This window comes from Triticum aestivum, chromosome 3D, assembly GCF_018294505.1.
Source record: "Triticum aestivum cultivar Chinese Spring chromosome 3D, IWGSC CS RefSeq v2.1, whole genome shotgun sequence".
NCBI lineage: Eukaryota > Viridiplantae > Streptophyta > Magnoliopsida > Poales > Poaceae > Triticum > Triticum aestivum.
Window position 1 is genome coordinate 14,222,996 of NC_057802.1, and position 5,104 is coordinate 14,228,099.

The following is a 5,104-nucleotide window of genomic DNA, read 5'->3' on the forward strand; positions in this document are numbered from 1 at the left end:
TATTTGCAATGAAAAATGCTCGGGAGAAAGAATACAATAAATAAAAATAAAGCACTTGGTATTGTAGTTACTTGCAACTAATAAGCAGAGTTGTCAATGACCACATTCCGTTGTACTTGAAAAGGAACTTTATATTCTAAAAAGTAAAAAAAAAAGAGTACCCGTGGAAATGTTCCAATCCAAAATAAAATAATTTTAAATAATTAAAGTAAAGACGTATTTTGATCTATACCTTTTTTTATTTCTAACTCATATTTATGAGATAATAAAATATGATGAAAGCTATATCAAAAGTTGGTTCACAAACCTAAACATGAGTAGATCTCTAAGATGTCTCAAGCTTGTGCTGAATTCGATTAACCTAAAAATACTTCGGAGTTGAAGTGAAGTATCCAAATACATGTATTATTTTATAATAACCCATGCTTGTAGCAATGAAATACCACAACCTCCCGGATATGATATATGAGAATTACTCTCTCTGTTCCTAAATATAAGTCTTTTTAGAGATTTAAATATAGACTACACACAGAGCAAAATGAGTGAATCTACCCTCTAAAATATGTTTATATACATCGATTTATAGTCCGTATTGAAATCTCTAAAAAGACGTATATTTAGGAATGGTGGGAGTAGTTGACTGCTAAAACGTTTTCCATTACTTACGAAAATCATGCTCTTAGAACACAATCAAACGCCATATACAGATATACACCTATTCGTGGTTTGCTTACCAGGCTAGCTAGCAAAGTCAACCAACTTACGCGTATATATCACTTCCAGTGGCCAGTGGGGGTCGCTTTCCCGCGTAATGCAGCGTAAACGCATAGTCACTTTGTTAGTCAAGTCTACACCCGAGGATTATTCTCTGCTTGGAATGATGATGGCCCCAAAGTAAGCTACACTACACGCCCAGTCCATGTCCATGGATCGACCCGACCCGAGCTGGCCAGTCACGTACACACGCACGCAACCACACGGTATACCGTTCCTTCCGTCCATTCGCCGGCCATTCCCGTCGCGTCACCTCATCCAAGCCATACGCGCGTGGACGTGCTCGACCCGTCCCGGCACGTACGTGTAGCGTGCACCGTGGAACCGGGTCGTATCACGCCTGCTTTTCACGTTGCCTCCTGCCTGCCTGCCTGCCCGCTCCCGGGTCGATCCGCGTGATATCACCGACAGGCGACAGTTGAAAGCAAGAGCCATACCAAGAGGAGGAAGAGTCCTCGTCGTGCACTTCTTCCTTCCCGGCACGTCGACGTACGGCTGCGGCGTCGCCGTAGCCAGCCCGCTCGTCGCTGTATCGTCCACGCAACCGGTCGCTGTCGGCCGTGTTATCCCCGGCTGCTGCCTAGCCATCCCAGCGCTACACATGCCTGTTGCGTTCCCGGCAACTTGCGGGGCGTGTCCCCCCATGTGAGTAGCTCCGAAGAGGAACCATTCGTTGTGTGTGACGGCATGCATGCACTGATAATAAAGTTCCGTGCAGTGGTTACCTGGAGAAGCGGGCGACTTGACGTGTTCTAACCAGGCAGGACCGGAAGGGAGTGGGTCTGAAGGTTGGTGCAGACTTCTTTCCGTTGGCACGAAGCCAGCTCGGTGTAAACCGTGGCGCGGTGCTGTTCAAACGGTAGGGGTTGGACCCAGCTTTTTGAACTCGTCGCACGTGAGAGGGGTCAGATCGATGCGGGTGCAGGGCGTGGCGTGCGGCACGGGTCGATCGGATCGGGTCCAGATCCGGCGCGGCGCCAGGTTAGGTATCGGTATCCATACTTATCTCTCTGTCCCTCTCCACGTGAACCCGGCTCGGATGCCACGAGCCGAAGCCGAGCCGATTACATATAGATAGCCTTTGTCCCCACGTGTCGTCCCACACGCCAGCGGCATCTCTCTCTGGTCGACGCATTTTGAGCTGCGGGACGTGGCCCACCCGCCCCACCCTGCGTGGAGCCCGGCCACAGCTGCCGTGTGGCCCGTCCCCCTCGTACGCCGTGCAGTGCAGAGGCATCGGCCTTTCGCGGTTGGGCCCACCCCCGTAGCACCCCTGCCGCGGCGGTGAGCAGGTGCGGCCCCCCACCGCCGTACTAAATTCCGGCCCGGGTTTCCCTGTCACCAAGGGAGGGCGAGATGACGCCCCTGCCCCCGCAGGCGCCCACCCGAGGGCAACTCCGTCATTATATATCTTTCCCGCGCAAGGCGACGGACGGGCGCATCGATCGCGGGCAGGCAGGCAGGTGTATCGCGCTGCCACGCCACGGTCGGGTCGCTCGCTGCCCGTGCAGCTGTTAAGCTGTTCCGCAACATGGCGTTGTCGGGCAGGATTTGTATATTGACCATGATGATGACGGTGCATGGGCTGCACCGCACCGTTTATTATTCGGCTCGCCGGTGCTGGTGCACGCACCCATGATATGATGGCCGTGACGTGGCCCAACATTAAGTATTGGCGCTAAGTACTCGCGAGATCACTGGAGAACAGTGATGGCAGCAGTTGAATAATGGCGTGATTAGTACGGGCAGTCGGTGGAGCGAGGTCCACGTGAGCCGGGCGCAGGGAGGGATGGTGTTGCCGCACCGCATTAAACAACGGTCGTACTCGGTGTACGCGTCGTGGGGTGGACGGGGACAGGCGGCCGGGGGCGCCCTCGTCATTTCCGTCCACGCACGGCTGCCCGTAGCGGACGGACGTGGGCCACATGGAGCCGTGTCATCGCAGCCCGCCGCGCCCTGCCGCGTAGTGCACGCCGGGGACCAGACTCCCACGTAACGGGCGTGGGCCCGGGCCGTGCGTCGGCCCGGGTGTCAGTTTGCGGAGGGTGGCGGGTGTGGAGGTGGTTCTGGTTGGGTTGGGCGGGTGGTGGAGGGGGTACGGCGTCGTGCTGCATCCACGTCAGTCCCTGTGGAGTAGAGGACGAGAAGATGGGCGTCGTTCAGATCTTTCGTGTTTCTTTGTGCAACAAGGCTTGGCATGTGGGCCCGTCTCTCTTGTGAGCATGCCTGGATGGACAGGTTTTCCAGGTACGGAACGGAGCAGTTTCCTCGTGCATCATCTATCTAATCTAAAATCTAAAGCAAAGAATTTCTTTCGAGTTGTGGACAAGAGATTATTGAGTGGAGGCTACTCGCTTGCTTGTCCCCTGCTGCTCGTCTAAAGTGCTCACTTTCTCTTTCCTTCGTTTCAAATCTCTTGTGGTAATTCGGGTGCAGATACAACAACTTGGCTCGTGTAGTGTGTGCAAGTTTTCTTCACATTCACAGGTTTTTCTTCCCCCTCTCACAAGGAAACTAGGCAAAGCCTTCTTTTCTCCGAACTCCGCCGGCGAGCCCGTGGATTTGCCTCCCCTCCGCTTGCCGCTCCGGCGGCCGGTGGCGGGGAGGGTATTCCTGGTGTCTCGGCTTAGATAGGTAGGGTTTTGGTTCTCGCAATGGCGGCGCTTTTTCTTCGAGTCATTCTTTCGGGCTTCAATCCTCCTTAAGTCCTTTCGCCAGGACAGATTAGACGGAGCTTCGGCGTAGATTTCAGCCATCTCCTCGGAGCAGCGAGGTTAGGGTTTCTCGTAGTGCGTACGCAACAGCGAGATGTGATGTCAGGTTCTTCAGATCGATTCAAGGATTCAATGGCGACGACTGCGGCTCCCGAACGCTGGTCCTTAGGGGCACGTGCACGAAGACTTCCCAGCTGTCATCGACTAGGTCAGCCCGGCTCCAGTATGAGAGCGACGACAGCGGCGCATCCGCGGCTCGTTTTGGCAGCGGCAATGGTCGTTTGATTGTCCATGGATCTCGATGTAACTTTTATTATGTTTAGGATGCTATGTACTTCTAATGAATTTTTGTAATAGATCTGATATTTTCGAGAGAAAAAAACCTGGCTCTTGTGTACTCCGCTTTGCTACGAAGCAAGTACATTCCAGTCCTACAAAGTTGAAACAGAAATGCAAGTGCCAGGTCTATAAACTTGGTTGCAGAACCAGACGGCAAGCCTGGTAAGCTATCCAAGCAAAAAAACATTTTGCTGGATTCACCATGGTCCAAATGCTGCTAGCGTAGACTAATTTTGTCACCTTTCTGCGTGCCATGCTCATTAAGAACATCTCCAACGCTAACCCGCGAATTCCTTCGGTGTATGTCCCTTTTTGGGTTTAGACGTGGTCCACGGACATGATACGAGAGGGAGTCATCCAACGCCAATTATAAAGTATCAGGCTGGGAGGAGAAAGTAGGTTGAGAAAATGTGCATGTCGTGGGATATGATGGTGTTGTGTTCGGTTGGGAGGAGATAGAGGAGAGGGGGCCATGCATGTGCGGAGAGAGAGAAGAGAGGAGGACCACGCGGATGCTTGTGGTTGGTCAAGTGGATGTCCGGACTCCGGTATAGCTCCCCATGTTTGTCTCCACTTTGCCGGAAAATGGACGTCTGAACCACTTGACGGACCGATGCAGGACCGCGTTGGATTGAAAAAGTGAACAAAAATGTCCGTCGGACATATACCGGAGTTTTGCGGGTCTCACTTGGTGATGCCCTAATACCACAGCATGGTTTTCCACGTAATAGCCTTGACACGACGCCTTTCAGCTAGTACTCAAGAAAGGTACGTGGCTGCACGGGGACGACTGCCACTCCTCCTTCACGGTTGTCAGGCACCCCATTGTGCCGGGGTGGCGACTTGAGGGGCGTTGTGGCTCCAGCTTGATGGAGGTCGGGCACCACTAGGTGCTGAACAGGTGACGTGGTCAGGATGGCGACAACTGGACGCATCGAGGAGGGATGCAACGAGCCCGGCTAGCAGGTGATACTTTTCCCCCACGGTGTAAGGCAACCAGGTCGGTGGCGCCGGTGAGCTTCCTTGAATACGGAGATGGTTCTTCACAATAAACTCCCCTAGATTGCCCCTCCCCCCGCCCGATTTTGTTGTGGAACGTAGCAGAAATTCAAAATTTTCTACGCATCATCAAGATCAATCTATGAAGTAATCTAGCAACGAGAGGAAGGGGAGTGCATCTACATACCCTTGTAGATCGCGATGCGGAAGCGTAGCAAGAACGCGGATGAAGGAGTCGTACTCGTAGCGATTCAGATCGCGGTTGATTCCGATCTAAG